Below are 19510 nucleotides of genomic sequence, written 5' to 3'. Positions count from 1 at the left end.
AATTTCAATGACTGCTGAAATCACCTGTTCCTGGAGTCTTAATCCCTAGTAATTTAAGACAGATCAGATGTGCATTATTCCAAACTTTATTGAAATAGGGATTCCACTCGTGCACATGAAGGAAACCAAAATATTTCATGCCAAAACATTCCTCTTTGACACAAAAATTATTTTGAGCTGAAGGCAATTAAGAGGCAGCATGTAGGAAAAGCTCTCTCTACCTCCCCTGTTCTGCCTAAAGGTAGGATATAAATTCTCCTTTTATTCAAAACAGACTCTTATCAACCTAGAGATGGCAGCAGAGGAATCTGTAAACAATCCAAACTCCATTAGTTCTCTCCCTTATATTTACCTTCCCACAGTTTATCACCGTGGGAGCCTAAAACCTCGTTCCTTTGTCCTGTCGTTTCTCCACAAATTTATTGTTCTTTGTTGAAGAGGGTATATAAACCAGAATTCGAAGTCACCACTTTGAGCTACTCTTCATAAAGTTTTTTCTCTTGTGTGATGTGTGCTGCTTGCCTTAAACTGTTTTCCTTTGTTAACCTGTGTCTTTTTTTCAAGAGCCACAGCTGAAAACCTAAGAAAGATGGGGAGAGGTAAAGTTCGGTCTCCCCTACACATATAAATTCTTCAAAAGCTTGAAAAGACCTTTACCATCCTTGAGCTCTGTAGATCTGTGAGTTAAAAAGCTAAGCTCTGAACCGGACTCCCCTGGAACGCATGATACTGCAGTTTTAGTTGAAGCTAGGGGTTCTCTGTGCATCAATTCTGGGACCCTTTTAGGAAGTCTTCTCAGAGAAGTCATAGCATCTGGTGGTCACACACTGGCCATGAAGCTTCATATCTGCTTTATGAAAACAAGTGAAAGTGTGGAAAGAGAAGGCAGTAGGAATAAGGGAAGCAAGAGAGTCAGAATTAGGGAACTCTAAAGAAGGGAGCAATTTCAGGTGGGGATCCCTACATTTTGACATCAGCAGCAAATTTTTAAAAATATTTTTTAAACCCCTGGTTCCTTACTATAAAGGTTATTCTGTAATGCTAAATATATATATAGCATATTGTGCCTAGCCCAATTAAAATTTTTCTAAGACTATCATTTTTAAGAGCTCTAGAGAGTAAATTAGGTTTCTTTATTTTTATTAGTATACAAGTGCTATACTAAATCTGTTTCAGGAAGGGGGACGCCTTCCAGGGCCCGAGAGTGGGCTCTTGTCTACCACTCAGAAATGAATTGTCCGAGGAGACACACGTACTGATAAAAGACTTCATTGGGAAGGGGCGCCCCGGCAGACAGAAGCAGGGTAAGGGAACCCAGGAGAACTGCTCTGCCACGTGGCTTGCAGTCTCAGGTTTTACGGTAATGGAGTTAGTTTCCAGGTCGTCTCTGGCCAATCATCTTGCGTGATCTATATTTGGTCTGACTCAGGGTCCTTCCTCGTGCCATGCACATCTCTCAGCCAAGATGGATTCCAGTGAGAAGGATTCTGGGAGGTTGGTTGTCTCCTCCCTCTTTAGGCCCCTCCCGAATTCTCCTGGTTAGTTTTCGGAGGCAACACCGTGTTCCTCATCAGGGCTCTAACAACTCTGTTGTCAACCAATTCTTTATTCTAAATCCAAGTACTGTATATGTGAATATACTCTTAAATATTTGGTCAGTAATTATGAAAAATAGTTCAAATATGCGCAAATTCTCTGACTTTACAAGTGGGGATAATTAGGATGAGAGCTATGGACACTCATTTTAAAAAACTAAGGAAAAGTAAAGTAAGAGGTTTTCTTCCCTAACTCTCCACCCCCATGAAGTCTTGAAAATACATATATTTCCCAGAGAGAGACAGAGATGGAGAGACAGAGAGACAGAGAAAGAGGGAGAGAAGGAAGGAGAAGAGAGGACGTGGCGGGAGACCCACAGAGCCTGGGACAAAGGGTCAGCAACTCTGAGCGATTCGATCAGAACCCGTTAAATGCTGGGAGGGTGGCTGAAGAGCCGTAACTTTATAACTGAAACAGAGCACAGCATGTTCAAAAGTAGTTTCTTAAGATAGAAGCTATTAAAATATTTACTATGTCAACTGAAAGATTAAAGAATATTTAATATCACACTCTTAATAATAATGAAAAATGGAAAATAACCCAAATATAAAAATAATAAAATAAAATATTTACTAAGGGAAAGGGATTGGTAGCTGGAAATTTTTATAGTAAAAAATCCTTACTAATTTTAAGACCTACAAATTGCATCAGTATTATGTATATAGTGTGCTGCCTTAATTGCTTTATTTGAATACTCATAAAATATTTATATAAAAGCATTCAGTGGATTACTCTTTACCTCTATCCCCCAATCCTATTTTTTCCCATTAGATCTCAAACAGCTCCAACTCTAAGTTGGCTGCTTGAGAGGCTTCCAGAAACCTAATCATTATGATAAATATACCTCGCATATTTTCTGTTTTTTGTAATTTATCATTATGGCCTTTGTTAAATTGTTTCTGAAATCCAACTATTCTATTAAATGTTCCCTGATGTATTAAAAAATTTATTTTCCCACTCCAATTAAGAAACTTCCATTTCTCACCCCTCACTTGCCTTTACCTGAAAGACACTCAACAGTTCCACTCTTACCAAGCAGGACTTTTAGAACTTGTGTTGTTAATATTTCTGCAGTTTCATATATAGCCTGTATATATTTTTGAAAGGCACTGTATTTTTGTCTTGCTATAATTCAGGGTAGTCTTTGTTAACCTAATCATATTGACACTGTTCAGGGTAGTCTTTGTTAACCTAATCATATTGACACTGTTCAAGTTAACACCACCAAATTTATGGTACTTAAAAACACATTTTAATACCAATTACTAGTTTTCTATCCATTAATGTGACAAGGCTAAAAATTCAATGTTCTATATTATTTTCCTCCTCTTCTGGATGCTCACAAATTTCAATGCTTCCAAAATTTCATACCTTGCCATTATCCATGACCTCTAACCTAGATTTTTACAATCCAAGAAAAATGTTTATAGGGCAAGATGAAGAAAGCATATAACCTTTAATGCTAAATTTTTAACAAACTATGCATAAGATGGATCAGGTAAAATTAGTTTAGAAATAAATATGCTCATCTGCTGAAGGATGAAGATTTACTCAAAGACATGTAAGCAACTTATGGTAGTAAGAATATAAATGAAAGAAAAGGAAAGGAAAAGGAAGAAATGATCACAACCACCTATCTTCTAAATCTCCAAATGCATGTTCCACACCAAAAAAAAAGACATAGAAAGACACACACATACACACCTACTCCAGATCACACACTTCTATACCCTTTTCATATTAATTAAATTCCCCTTGAATTAATTTTATGACATAGTGTGTTAGGGATGGGAGATGGAATGGTACCCTTCAATACAGTAAGCCGCTCTTTGCTGGAATTGTAAGTAACCCCTAAGTCTTCAGAGAGCCACAAAGCTTTGCAAATTTCATCGATTTCTTTGATTGATGTAAATTGCAAGTGACTCTGTATTGTGTCAGGCAACTCTCAAATGGTTCCAGCTGACTCTGCAGTGAGCCACTACATGGTCCAAAACACTATAAGGAACATGTCACATCTTTAACCTCAAGCAATAGAGCTCAATCTGCCTTGTTTTAAATTAAACACCCCCTAAGTAATTGTACTCAAGATTTGAAAAGTTTTTGCTTCCTTAACCAGCAAGAGCATGTACTAATAGCATTGCCTTTTATAATTTTGAGAATAAAAACCATTTGGGAGACCTGAGAAGAAAGGTAGCCTTCAAGGTGGAGGCCTCAAAGCAAGGAATGAAAACATGAAAGCTGTTATGGTCCGCTTTTGACATCTCAGAATACAGAATAACGGTCTCAGCTCCTGTCCTCATTCCTCCTGTGATCAGAGCTCCATTTGCAGTTAATGGCGACTCCTTCTACAGGAGGCCTTTCTGAACAGTGTGGATTCTGTGTGGATTCTGAACAGAATCATAGAACTGAAAAGCATCACTGAATGTAGTCTCTTGGTTGCTCACCACTTGCAGGTTCATGGACAAAGGAGAAAAGAGAAGCAATATAATCGGCAGGTATTCCAAGAAGCAAGCAGGCCCAAGAACGTACCCAAATGACACAAGGCAGTAAAGACACAACCTTCATGCCATGAGGTTCAATCCCGGCTACCTCGCTTTACTAGCTACTACAAGAATTTGAGAGGGTTTCTTAGTCTCTCTGAATCTGACTTCTGACATTTCTTTTCTTTTTTTTACCTGAGAAAGTACGAGGATAATTCCTACATTGCATGGCCATGGTGATTATCACATGAGATAAAGAAGTCTGTAAGACACCTAGGACAGGATCAGGCACCTAGAAAGTGCTTAGTAAAGGGTAACTGTACGATGACAGCAGCAGTGATGATGATGAAGAGGATGCTGACGTGTGCTGGCCACTGTTATTCAGACTATTCACAATCTGTTATGCTGTTACTGGCCCTGGAACTTTCACAGACCCTGTTTGCTTCCTCTTATCAGCTTCACCAAAATCTTAGCATTTCATTTTGAGAAATTAGCCAAAACAGTAATGCCTCCAGGGAGACTGTACTAAACCCATCTGATCTGGACACCCTGCTTCTACCACCCACATCAAGTAGAGCAAAGGGTAGATAGCTTGGTGAAAGCCACCTGGAGAAGCTGAGTTCTAAAATGGGATTTAAAGATGCTTGGGTTTCCACATATTCCAGACACCGTGCCAAGGGATGAAGGTAGATTTATAAATAAGACATAGTTACAGGCCATAGAAATGTTCCCAGTCTAGACTTAAAGCTACACCAAAATTGTGGTAAGAGCTGTAAAAGAAGTATGTATAAAATTCTGTGAGAACACAGGAGGGAGAAATTAATTTTTTTCACATCTTTATTGGGGTATAAATGCTTTACAATGTTGTGTTAGTTTCTGCTGTACAACAAAGTGAATCAGCTATATGTATACATATATCCCCATATCCCCTCCCTCTTGAGCCTCCCTCCCACCCACCCTATCCCACCCCTCTAGGTGGTCACAGAGCACTGAGCTGATCTCCCTGTGCTATGCAGCTGCTTCCCACTAGCTATCTATTTTACATTTGGGAATATGTATATGTCAGTGCTACTCTCTCACTTCATCCCAGCTTCCCCTTTCCCCCGGTGCCCTCAAGTCCATTCTCTACATCTGCATCTTTATTCCTGCCCTGCCACTAGGTTCATCAGTACTGCTTTTTAAAATTCCATATATATGCATTAGCATACAGTATTTGATTTTCTCTTTCTGACTTACTTCATTCTGTATGACAGATTCTAGGTCCATCCACCTCACTACAGATAGCTCAAATTCATTTCTTTTTATGGCTGAGTAATATTCCATTGTATATATGTACCACATCTTCTTTATCCATTCATCTGTTGATGGACATTTAGGTTGCTTCCATATCCTGGCTATTGTAAAGAGAGCTGCAATGAACACTGTGGTACATGACTCTTTTTGAATTATGTTTTTCTCTGGGTATATGCCCAGTAGTGGGATTGCTGGGTCGTATGGTAGTTCTAGTTTTAGTTTTTTAAGGAACTTCCATACTGTTCTTCATAGTGGCTGTATCAATGTGCATTCCCACCAACAGTGCAGGAGGGTTCCCTTGGGAGAAATTAATTAAATCATGGGAAGACAGAAGGAGAAGTGATATGGAACATTTCAGTTATAAAATAACATCTGAGTTGGACCTCAAAAGGTGAGTACAAAAAGTTCCCTAAAAGGATCTTACCACACCATTCTGTCATAATTACACAAGCACACTACCTCTAAGGAGTACTGGGGACATAGACAGCTCCCACTGAAATGGCAATACATTACTCCACTTATCAGCAAATAAAGGACAAAGAAGTAGATGGGAGTAGCTTACATGTAGCTTTTCATTTGTTCCAAGGGTGATTTTTAATCAAAGCAAGCCTGGACGATGTGAGCACGGAGGCAATTTGGGGTGCTAATACCAGCTCAGGTGGTGGTCAGACTACATTTGTTTCTCAGTGCTGGGATTGCTGGGTGGTTAAATGAACTGATGATTGCAAATCGCTTAGAAAATACACAATGCTGAACCAATGCCATGAATTACTGTTGTTCAGTTTACTCAGGAGACAAACTTGTCTCCAAACAGAAGGTCTCTGAAAGATGGACTATGTTTAAAGACATTTAGGAGCTTTCTTTTTCACAACAAAGATGAATATTTTAGCTAGGTTTATTCTAAAACCATCATAATGCCTAAGGATAATCTTTTTAAAATGCCATTATAACGGAATAAATCTGAAATTGCTCATAAATGCCACTTACAGGGAACTTTAGGGAAAAAATGCATTAAACTAAAACAGTTGTGCCATCTCACTTAAAAATAAATTATAAGAAAAAGAAATCCTCCCATGGGAATGGTAAGCTGTGATAGCTGAGAGGAAATAAGAAGAAACAAATTAAAGCTATCTAACCTATATAAACATATAGAGAGGGTTCTTTGTAAAAAATGATGGAGGAAACTGCTAGAAGAAACTCACATTTGATAATAATCAATTATTACTTTACTTCAAATGGTTTTCAGCAATGTTTGTAAGTGTCCACCAACTGTATCCAACATTTATAAAAGGTTAAATGGAAATGTGCTTAGTCCTATAACAATGGTAATAACACTGATATGTCTTACATTGTTATGCTTTCTAGTTAATACAGTAAATTTAACTAATTCAATACAAAAATGTACTGTGAAATTGATAGGACAGGTGTAACCTCTTTTTTTAATTTTGATTTTTAAAATTTTTAAACAAGCAATTGAGGTGAAGAGAGATTATATATGACTAGAAAGGTTAGAATCCCAGAGCAGATAGGTGTCAGAATCTAGGCAACAAGTTATTCTAATTTCTAGGCTACTGACCTAATGGCACTATTTTCAAACACTGAGAAAATCTTGTAAAAATCTTTATCTAAATAGCAAAGTTTTATGACAAACTTTAAAAGAAGTAACAAAATAGATCATTTTTTAATGTTATAATAGACTTAATATTTATAGTATTTAACTTTTTAATTAATAAAAGCTTTTAAGAAAAATATTATTTATGTAATAAAATGGAGAGGTAACACTGAATTAGACAAGCCTTTCCCAAACTGTGTTCCTTGGAACACTCATTCCATAAGATGCCAGTGAGCACTGTAAAAAAGCTTTTATGGTAAAATATATTTGAGAAATGCTGCTTAGTAAGTCTCTTCTTTCTGACTCTCAATCCATATTACTATGCAAAAAACTCTGAGAACATCTATAAACAGAAACCTACGGCCTCCAAAATTCACATATTCTATCTCTGTGCTTCTTAAACTGGAATACACATTCACCTGAGTTAAAGGTAGACTACCATGTGACATAAATATCCAAAACTACAAAATAAGTACGGTACACACCTCTGGTGTGACAATTTTAATTGTTATTTTGCTAAAGAATAAAAGATGTAGAACATAATTTTTAAATTAAAACAAACAAAAGGCTTTTACTTCAAAGCACTTTTGCTCGTGAAAGGCTGCTCTATCCTACAAGCAGAAGCCACTTCCCTCTGCCGTGAAGATGACTTCCATGGAAATTTTTGAGAAGGAATGGAATCTGAAATCTGGGGAGAACTGGCACGTCCAGCATTGAAAACAAGTTATATGCCTTCTTAGGTTTGGATTTATCAGTTATAAGTAAAAGGGAAGAGAACATGCCTAAAGTAACACACTGTGTTAAAGAAAGCTTGTTTGCCCACTCTACCTTCTGCAGAAACCACATGTTTCACTGTCACTGTAAATGCAAACTGTAGTCCTAGTTACCCATATTTAAACAAGTTCAGGTATGTATCTTTCCCATATGTTTTAGGGTAAGCATTCAATTCTGTCAACTAGTAACTTGCTTAGAGCAGGTTGGGGATGAATTAGCAACCACATTGGAAAGAAGTTTCCATGATTCCTAAGAAAGCTGCTCAGTAATCTAAATATTGAGAGACGTGGCTCCCTTTGTTTCTCGAACACATAACTTTGTATTAGAAATTACAGAGGGAGCTGTAATTTGTGTGAAGATGTCCTGTATGTCTCCAGTTTGAAAATTTTGAGTCTGGAATTTTTCTGAACCAATAACATGTAGAAAGGAAATGCAATTATAATGCTGTACACTGAAGTCCAGAGATCTATACTCTGATTCCTGCTTTGCCTTAAACTAGCTATCATTTAATTTGCTCAGTTTCTTTAGCTGGACTGTGACAGTATTTGTTGAGATGATCATACACTTCATTTCTGATGTCTGGCAACACACACACGCGCACACACTCACACACATGCATCAAATCTAACATCAAAATGGAAAGCACGGTAAAGAGGCTTACCTAAGACTTGGATTTTTCCAAAATATGGCGAAAAATATTAAGTGGTGTCTCACATATAGTAGGCATTCAACAACCAACCAGGGGGCTTCACTGGTGGCACAGTGGATAAGACTCCACACTCCCAATGCAGGGGGCCTGGGTTCGATCTCTGGTCAGGAAACTAGATCCCACATGCATGCTGCAACTAACAGTTCACATGCCACAACTAAAGAGCCTGCAATCTGCAACTAAGGAGCCCACCTGCCGCAATTAAGGAGCCCACCTGCTGTAACTAAGACCCGGTGCAACCAAATAAATAAATAAATATTTTTTAAAAAACAAAGAAACAAAAAATAACAACCAACCAGTAGTTGAACTGATATGGTCCTAATAAACTTGGAAAAATAATTAATTTAGGAGTGAAGTCTGGCACAAATATGCCAAATTGCATCCATAATTAGTTTCTTTTATAAAATAACTGACATGATAGGATAGAATAAAAAAATTAATAACTTCAGAATTTCAATATTATATTCATTCAAAATCCAATGGATCAGTACCTTATTGTGAGAGTTTAGGCCAGTTTCTTGGGAGTTCAGGCAACCGCAAAATTAGAGGGCACAGTCTCCAAATCTGCCCTCACTTCTGACACTAACTGGAAGTTCGGGGTATTCCAAAACCACCCTCAGTCTCATTATTTCTCTAGAAGGACTCTCAGAACTCCCTGAAAGCTGCTATACTCACAGTTACAGTTTATTACAGGGAAGGATACAGATGAACACCAGCCAAGAGAGGAAGCAGATAGGGTGGAGTCCAGGGAAGTACCAACCATGGGGCTCTCACTGTCTTCTCTACATGTTACTCTCCGGGCAGTGATACATGACAATACACATAGAGTTGCCAACAAAGGAAGCTCACCCAAGTCTCAGTGTTCAGAGATTTTATTGGGGCTCCATTATGTAGTATGATTAATTGATTATTCACATGGTTGTTTTCCATCTCCATGTTGACTGGTACCATGACACTCAAACCCCCATCCTTAATCACCTGTCATTCTCATATCACAATTATGACCAAAATATTAAGTAACAGATATAAAAGTACTTCAAAATATCATAATTACACTACAAACAAAAGCTAGTGTTAGCTTTTTTCCTATAGGCTTTCTTTTAAAAAAATCAGGCAAGTCTTACCAAAAAAAAAAAAAAAAAGAGGCAGCATTCTATAATATAATTCAATCATGTTTTTTTTTTTTTTTTTTTGCGGTACGTGGGCCTCTCACTGTTGTGACCTCTCCCGTTGCGGAGCACAGGCTCCGGACACACAGACCCAGTGGCCATGGCTCACGGGCCCAGCCACTCCACGGCATGTGGGATCTTCCCGGACTGGGGCACGAACCTGTGTCCCCTGCATCAGCAGGCGGACTCTCAACCACTGTGCCACCAGGGAAGCCCAATCATGATTTAAAATACATAAATTATTTTAATTATTAATGATAAGTTGACAATTTTACAATGAAATATTAAATATTAATACCTAAAATATTAATGACACATCATAATATGATGATGCAAATTAATAAAAGCAATTTTTATATCTAGCACAATATCTTGATGGTGCAAAGAAAAAATAATGTTACTATATAGGACATAATAATTTCAGAGTCTATCACCCCATCTCTTTAATGTTCTCCAAGAGGCTACCTTTGACTGTATATACTCTATTTACTAGCATTCTGTAGAAACTGCTAATTTTTAGGAATGAGGAGGTTGATCTTATCTGAGAAGAGGTAATAGAGAAAACATAGTGAAAACAATTATTTTAACAACTTCACCCATTTCAAGAAATTTCAATTTAAAAATTTAGCTGGGAAGAATAATAGGATGGCACATTACTTTGAGCATATGACTAAAGGGAATATAAAATTGTTATAACTTAGAATTTTCAAATCATGCATAAATTTCCCTGCTTAATAGCATTCTATCAAACCTAGCAACTTTGCATTGTCATTCATTCCCTTAACCTGCATAGAAATCCAGTAGATGTCACAGAGATATAAAAGCTTACAATAAAACCTCTAAATGCCGGAAAGCCATAGGATGATCTATAAACACATGCATGATAGAGTAGTAGAGCTACATGCGTGTTTGCTTGGATAAGAAATGTGAAAGAAAGAACAGTGGGATGGCTCAGAGGACACTCCATGGGCTGGTAATGCTATCATTGTACCTTTAGATGTGTGGAGTCTGAAGTAGCATACAGAAAGAGGAGGGCTTTAGAGGTAGGGCTTTTTGAAGTCTTTATCTACTCATTGGTCCCAGTCATGAAGGTAACAGTGATCCAGATGCTCACCTTCCCTTGTTCAAAAAAACAGTGATCCAGATGCTCACCTTCCCTGAATATAAGACCTTACTTCAGTTCTATAGCTTGAATCTTGAACCAAAAAACACGAAGACCAAAGAATTTTCTTCTTAATAACAATGATTTGGAACCTTAGGTCTCCTATAAATCCAACTGTTCCTAAGACTAGGTTTTCTGTTGTTCCTTCAATTTTCTGGGCAACCCCCATAACCTTTCAATAGATCCCAGCAACATTCTCACTTTTACTTAAGTAAGTTAGAAGTGGTTTCTGATGCTTTCAAAGAGCCCTGACTGAAACAGTTCCTATATCCAAGAATGGTACTGACATCTTTGGTCAAGGACCTGTCAAGGTGACCAATGCAAATTTTTCATTTACTTGATATTCACCTCAGTTCTGTAAGAGATCTGAAAAGTTCATGAAGACATGGTTTCTACTAGCCAGTATGCTTTAAATATAGCCAGAGAGACAGAAATCACACATGGGAAATGATTACAGAACTATGAATAACTAAATTACTAAAATTAAAAAAAAACCAATTTTCTGCGTAATAGCAGTTTTGGAAAGGAAGGAAATGAAATATAACTGAATCTTGGGCACCTTCTGGAAGATCAAGATTGAGTACTGTGAAAGGAAAGTCAAAATGGAGTTGGTATTGCTAAGAGAGCTCTCTTCAATGGAGCCAAGAGGCCGATAAGGAAGTGTGACTTACGCACCATCTCAGCCTAAATGGAATCCAACCTATTGACCTGATGAAGTCATCCAGAACACCCACCAGAAATTCAAGACACTTATCAGGCCCTTACCCTAAAATAACTCATGATTCCTTAAGGGCAAATATTTTCTGACTAGCATCAAAGTTAATCACAATTCTCACCAAGCAACTTTTAACAGCCTAGTGGGTTTCTGTCTTTATAAGCCTGACTCTGTCCCTTCCTCAAAACACTCTTTCAGGTTACCGGAACGTGGGTCTCTGGAATTGCAATTCTTAAAACCCCAAATAAACCATTTTCTTACTTGCAGCCTCCTGCATTATTAGTTTGGTTGACGGTACAAGCTAGAACCTAAATAAATGGCCCTTATTATTAGGAGTATAAGTACACTCGTCTCTCAGTATTTACAGGGGATTGGTTCCAATTCCCCTACAGATGCCAAAATCTGTGGATGCTCAAGTCTCTTATATAAAATGGCATAGTATCTGCATATAATCTGTGTACATCCTCCAGTCTACTTTAAATCATCTAGATTACTTATAATACCTGATACAAATGTAAATGCTATGTAAATAGTTGCCAGTGTGCAACAAATTCAAGTTTTGCTTTTTCAAAATGTCTGGAATTTTTTTTCCATATATTTTTGATTTGTGGTTGGTTGAACCCACAGATGCAGAAACTGGATACAGAAGGCTGACTGTAAATTAATTTCAATGAAGAAAAATATCTAGTGCACACACTTAAACAAGACAGTAAAATCCATACTGTCAAGAAATGGCTTTGGAGGAGTATAATGAAGAGTCAAGTCTCCACTGATAAAATGCACATTAGGAATGCAGCTGGCAGTGCTTGGGTTCCCTCAAAAAGGTACACATAAACAATCTTACCTCTGCTCACCACCAGACACACCTTGTTCAAAAGCTCTGTCCAGTCTTCAGAAAAGAAATGAGCCAGATGCTAGCTGGAAAGGCAACAGGACAGACACCCAGGGGTGAGAAGGTAGAAAAGAAGACCTACAAGAGAAGAGTAAAAGTAATAGGCCTGTTAAGTGTAAGGAAGAAAAGAGTTAGAGGAGATAATTCAACAGCTTAGAAAGGTAGTATTTCAAGATGTCAGAAGTGACAGATTTGCCACTGATGCAAAATACAAAGTAAAAAAATAATGACAAATGACAACAACGAACGTTTATGAATACCATTGTCTTGGCTTTTGAAAGTAGTCAATCCCTTTAATTTGCAGTGAGGATTTTTACTTATTTGTTTTAAGGGTTCCACTAGACATAAATTTCCATGACTTGGGGTTTTATGAGTGGCTTGACTGAGGGATGGGTCACTCCCTGGGGTATCTGTCTACAAAGGTAAAGAACAGGACAGGCCAATAGAGGGAGACTGAGAAATTTTTACTTAACAGATTTTCTTTCGGGTTCAATACTGTTTGTGGTTCAAAAGACATACATTGATGAGCAGGGTGACTATATAATCTATTATCCTATTCCACACTCTTTTGAGAGTTATAGGGGGTGTTAATAATTGTGTTAGAACAAGGCACAGACCACAGAGATATATAGTCACCGTATTGCAAACCTCTGAGGGAAGGAGCGAGGAGTAAGGTTCCCAAAAAGGATTCCCCAAAGAGTAATAGTAGTTTGAGCAGGTATTTGTTTAGCTGAGTATCATGTAGTCCTGGGCCCAGAGTACACTGCTCAGGACAGCTTCCAGAGAGGAAAGATTCCTTCTCTGCAGCCCCTGCCTTTCAGCTTGCCCTGTCAAAATATACTGAACACATATTTCAAGAGCATTAATTTAACAGGGCATTAAAAAAAAATTAATTTGAATTTACAGTATCAAAGATATATATTGAAAAGTAAGAAGAGATTCTAGAAAGGCAAGACACTATTTTTTCTAAATTTCCCATCTGCACAACAAAGCTTTCCTTCTCTTCACAAATATTTCTCCTTGAAACCCTTCCCCAATTTTTGTCCTCCTCGAGATATTTTCAGAGTTGCCATGCCTTCATTTCATTATGGCCCGTAAATCCTGAAACTTCTAAAGAAAGCCCCTTATATATTCACAGCTGCACCAAGCAAGGAAGAGACTCCTGGGGCCCAGAGTACATTAACCAAAAAAGCATCTGATCCGCATCTGGCTCAATCAGTGAGCCTGGTAGATGTGGGGAGTGAGCGCTGAATCGTCCAATTTGATTACAGTTAGCTGCTGGCACCAGGTCATTTCCACACCACAACTGGAGTTGTTCTTTCTATATTTAGACAGAGACAACGAGGTCATGCGTGCAGACACGTAATTTGCCCCATAGACAGAGACTTGAAAGGTCAATATGACAGCAAAATAAATCTCTGAGGAGGAGGTTGAAAACTTCACTTGGGGGCTTCCCTGGTGGCACAGTGGTTGAGAGTCCGCCTGCCTGCCGATGCAGGGGACACGGGTTCGTGCCCCAGTCCGGGAAGATCCCACATGCCGCGGAGCGGCTGGGCCCGTGAGCCATGGCCGCTGAACCTGCGCGTCTGGAACCTGTGCTCCGCAACGGGAGAGGCCACAACAGTGAGAGGCCCGCTTACCGCAAAAAAAAACACAACCAAATAAAAACACTTCACTTGGCTCTAAAGCAAGGAAGCGATCACCTTGCAGTAAGGGATCAGGAAGTGATGGGATTTAACTTTTCTCATCTCTCCCCTGTGAAGAGGGAGGCAAATGAGTAATAATGGGAGGGCTCCAGATTATGGGGTGGTGATCACCTGAGCGGTAAGCAAACAGACTTGCTCCTGAGCCAGAAGAAAGCACGTGGCAAGGAGATCTAATACCAGGGGCCTGCAATTTCACTAACCAACAGTTCTGTAGAAAATACAAGTCAGGAATGGCAGAGGTCGGGTTGCTGGCTTGTGCCCTCCCTCGGTGACAGCTCCAGGCAGTTTTACCATCCAGCTGTTCTGTTTTTCAAAACTAAAGTAATTGGAATTGAACTACAGAGCTCTACTAAAACCCTAGCAATTAACAGTGTGATTTCCCAAATTGCACTGTAATGGGAAAGTGTCCATCAATCAACCCAGTGAAATAACACATTTTCTCACCAGATGTGAGATTTAATATCTTCATAACTCTCCGGATTTACCACTTATGAATTGTCAGCCTTGCCTGGAGCTCTGAGAATTAATGGACTACATCCCTGCTATGCAAGGATGGTTTACAGCTGTAAAATATCCCCACCTTCATTTTAGATATATTTACAAAAATGATCTTCTTTAAGATGTAATCAGAAAACATGCTAGATGGGAAATCTTCATTTCTATTTACTATGTTATATATTATCATTGTCTAGATAAATATAGTTTCCAGAGTCTCAGCACTGCATGCTCTTGTAACAGGAATAACCACTTTATCACGGGCAGTGAACAATAAATTACAGTGCAAAGATGCAATGGCTTTAAGTTTTCAACTTTAGGGTATCCTTTATGGATTTTTGGATAGAGACCCAAAATATTCTAAGTTTCTAATTCTGTATGTCTATACAGGTCCTGCTGTTCCTCCTGGACTAAGAAGAGAGATTAAAGCATCCACATATGTTCATCTTGTCACTGTGGTTATCAGGTACTTCAGTTCTCATTTTAGCTTTCACTCCCATCTCAAACATCTGAGCCACAGCCAGGAGGAAGCTGCCTCCTGAAAGCAGCTCAGGCAGATTCCTGTGATGCCAGAACCTCCAACTTTCCAGGTTTGGAAAATTATTCTTGCTTCCACCCACAAGGGAAAATACTGTAACAGTGAAGGTCGCTCCACAGGCCTTGCCTGGACTGAATTCATTTAAGAAATTATTTTTCTTCCACTGTGTTGTTCCAGGGTCTGTGCAGTAACATGCGCAGGGTGCCAAGGGGGTCCAGAGGAGGAGAGGCTGCAGGAGATTTGAGCATGGGGCTTGTAGTGGAAGTTAGGGATGGTTTCCCAGAGGAGACAATGTCTCAGCTCATCTTCCCATCACGAAGCCTATATGTTGTCAGACACTGGACTCGTCGAAATGATTATAGTTATTTTAGGGAAAAAAAGTCATGGGATTTCTGGCATTCTAAGGAAACTCAGAGACCATCGATTTCATTTCCTAATTTCATAGATACATAAAATGATTCAGTGAACACTGTCAATCACACCATTGCATCAGCTGATAAAACTCACTTGGTATAATGTGTTACCCTAAATAATCTGTCATTCATTCTCAACTCATAACATTTAACTCTCCTTGACCATATTAGTTGGCTTTAGAAGTTAACACACCTTTTTTGTTTTTTTTGGAAGGAGGAAACATTATAGGACATGAAGAGATCATTTTGTCCAAAGAATAAAATTATTTGATATATCTCTGCATGATTTATTCTATCAGAGATTAAAATCACAAAGCAATAATTACATATTAAGAAACAGTTCAAAACCCCCAAAAACCAGACTAATGAAATACAACCGAGATTGATAAAATCAATTCAGATGATTATAAGAATCCCTAACAATAGAGAAATTACTATTTAATAAATAGTATTGGGCCATTGTGATACTGGTATAGAAAAAAAATTCTCTTAGAGTCATTTCTCATACCACACAGTGTATTAGTTTCAGGTGAGTCAGAGTTTAACATTTTTTTGATAACTAGGAAAAAAAAAACCAGTTCCTCTCCAGCTATGGAAAAGAGATAAACCCCTGATACTGAAAAAATGGAATCTATTAGAATCTCGTCAGAGGCAAGATGGATGAGCACAGATATGTAAAACTAAAGCATCTGAACTATAAACCCATGCACATATGGTCACCTTATTTTTGATAAAGGAGGCAAGAATATACAATGGAGAAAAGATAGTCTCTTCAATAAGTGGTGCTGGGAAAACTGGACAGCTACATGTAAAAGAATGAAATTAGAACACTCCCTAACACCATACACAAAAATAAACTCAAAATGCATTAAAGACCTAAATGTAAGGCCAGAAACTATAAAACTCTTAGAGGAAAACATAGGCAGAACACTCTATGGCATAAATCACAGCAAGATCCTTTTTGACCCACCTCCTAGAGAAATGGAAATAAAAACAAAAATAAACAAATGGGACCTCATGAAACTTAAAAGCTTTTGCACAGCAAAGGAAACCATAAGCAAGATGAGAAGACAACCCTCAGAATGGGAGAAAATATTTGCAAATGAAGCAACTGACAAAGGATTAATCTTCAAAATTTACAAGCAGCTCATGCAGCTCAATATCAAAAAAACAAACAACCCAATCCAAAAATGGGCAGAAGACCTAAATAGACGTTTCTCCAAAGAAGATATACAGATTGCCAACAAACACATGAAAGGATGCTCAACATCACTAATCATTAGAGAAATGCAAATCAAAACTACAATGAGGTATCACCTCACACCAGTCAGAATGGCCATCATCAAAAAATCTAGAAACAATAAATGCTGGAGAGGGTGTGGAGAAAAGGGAACCCTCTTGCACTGTTGGTGGGAATGTAAATTGATACAGCCACTATGGAGAACATTATGGAGGTTCCTTAAAAAGTTAAAAATAGAACTACCATACGATCCAGCAGTCCCACTACTGGGCATATACCCTGAGAAAACCATAATTCAAAAAGAGTCATGTACCACAATGTTCATTGCAGCTCTATTTACAATAGCCAGGACATGGAAGCAACCTAAGCGTCCATCGACAGATGAATGGATAAAGAAGATGTGGCACATACATACAATGGAATATTACTCAGCCATAAAAAGAAACGAAATTGAGCTATTTGTAATGAGGTGGGTAGACCTAGAGTCTGTCATACAGAGTGAAGTAAGTCAGAAAGAGAAAGACAAATACCGTATGCTAACACATATATATGGAATCTAAAAGAAAAAAAATGGTTCTGAAGAACCTAGGGGCAGGACAGGAATAAAGACACAGACGTAGAGAATGGACTTGAGGACACGGGGAGGGGGAAGGGTAAGCTGGGATGAAGTGAGAGAGTGGCATTGACATATATACACTACCAAATGTAAAACAGATAGCTAGTGGGAAGCACAGGCAGATGAGCTCAGTGCTTTGTGACCACCTAGAGGGGTGGGATAGGGAGGGTGGGAGGGAGATGCAAGAGGAGGGGATATGGGGATATATGTATATATATAGCTGATTCACTTTGTTATAAAGCAGAAACTAACACACTATTGTAAAGCAATTATACTCCAACAAAGATGTTAAAGAAAGCAACATAATGAGACCATGCAATAAATATATCTGATGAAAACATTCTATCATACACACACATATCTGTGTGTGTATAAAGGACTGACCTGTTATACAAATCAGTACCCAGACAGCGCCTCACAAATAAAGGAGATACACAAAATTTCACATGAATAATGAGATAGAGGACTCTCATACGGGGGGAAAACACAGCCTTACAAACAATTAAAAAAGATAACTAAAATAACACTAAGGTATCTTTGCATACCTACTGACATGGCAAATAAAATTTTAAAATGACAAAGCTTAATATGGGACTTTAGGGAATTAGAATGTATACCTCAGGGTCACCAACTGGAGTCCAGTCAATGGGCTGCATCAGACCAGAAACATTGTTTTCCTCACAGTTTTCAAAAATACTTCCAATGTTTTGCCAATGCTTAAAAGTTGTGAAATCTCCTCTAAAACCTGGATTTCTAGAGTCTCCATATATTTTTGAAGTTCTGTACCAACGTTGGAATTATCTTCTCACAAGGCAACATGCAGGCAATGTTGAATAGAAGATGCTGCCCCTTCTAGATGGGGGCTGTGCCCTTCAGGTTGTTTCTGTCCTCAACACCCTCTGTGGTCAAATACCTGGCCAGCTGCACTTACTTATTTTACCAGTTTGGAAAACTTAGAAAAGCTCACGTATTCAGAATTTGAGTTTGGAATTTAGGATCTATAGGTGGCTGAAGTCATTAAAAATGTGTTTGTTCTCTGTAAAAAGCTATTTGGAAATATTTAACAAGAGTGAAAAATCTATTAACAACTTTTGATATAATAATTGCACTTTGGGAATAATAATTGCACTTTCTTTCTTCAAAGAAACCTGCACGTATCTCTTAAACCCCCATCCTTCTTCCTACTCCAGCCAAAAGGAACAACACATGCTCACTCAAAAATAGCAAGAAGCAGGGGGAAAACATCTACATGTCCCACAGTTTATGAATAGCTAGATAAACTAAAGCACAGAAGAGACTTCCACGCAGTTATTACAAATGAAAGTAGACGGTGTTCCTGGATTGATGAGAATGTGAAAAAGTGATTAACGAGAAAAGTGTCAGGTCATGCCAACTACTTAAAGGTCTGGGGCTTTATACTGACAGAGGTGAGACAAATGAGGAATGATGGTGACCGAGTTCAATACGTATGAAATATATTTCACACAAAGGTGTTTACAATCATAATAAAAATCTCTAAAAGGAGGTACCTGTGCCTTTCCTTACATTATTTAGAAGATTGACCCGTACGACTAGGAAAGTGGTTATGACCACTTGCTTCTTGAAGATCTTTCAGACCACACAGCCCCTTTCTTAGTTCATTCACTGTTTCAACACCCTGAGGATCAAGTACTTCCTCCATGCATCAAATCAAAAGCTCTCGAGTTCCCTGAAAGCATACTTTCTCTTAAAATTTGAAAGGGTGGAACAACTGATCTACACTTATATAAAAATATTACTTATGTTTAAAGCCAGTAGTCAATTTCTAACATTCTATGCCCCTAAAAGTCAGTGAGTCAGGAATGTCTATTGATTAAAGTCATAGGCTTGGGAATAAGTCAGAACTGGATTTAAATCCTACCTCGAAACCCAAGCCATTTATCCTTTCTGGTTCTCAGCCATCCTGTCAATGAACAGGGTGGGTAGTGATTCTGGTCACATTAGGAACGCTGGGAGTGTGAATGTGCTAATAAACAGGAAGGGCGTAGTCTAGTTTCTAGCCTATACAGCAAGTATAGTGCTATCTATTATCTTTATTAAAATCATTCAAGCTATAGCTTT

The 19510-nt window shown here is 38.3% G+C and overlaps 1 protein-coding gene across 25 annotated transcripts in view; it reads right to left on the bottom strand.

Annotated features, from left to right (window-relative positions):
- LOC307187328 (uncharacterized protein) overlaps positions 1-19510 on the bottom strand; it is a 666419-nt gene that overhangs the window by 383900 nt on the left and 263009 nt on the right. For 2 of the 25 annotated variants that reach the window (XM_079923232.1, XM_079923231.1), the window contains one exon: positions 12355-12480. The exons of the other annotated variants lie outside the window; for them this stretch is intronic. The gene's annotated coding sequence lies outside the window, so the exon portion shown is untranslated. The remainder of the gene's footprint in view (positions 1-12354; positions 12481-19510) is intronic. 25 annotated transcript variants of the gene reach the window in all.

The sequence above is a fragment of the Stenella coeruleoalba genome (genome assembly GCF_951394435.1).
Source record: "Stenella coeruleoalba genome assembly, chromosome: 5".
Lineage (NCBI taxonomy): Eukaryota > Metazoa > Chordata > Mammalia > Artiodactyla > Delphinidae > Stenella > Stenella coeruleoalba.
Note: the sequence above shows the minus strand (reverse complement) of the source record. Positions and strands in the feature narration are given on the sequence as shown.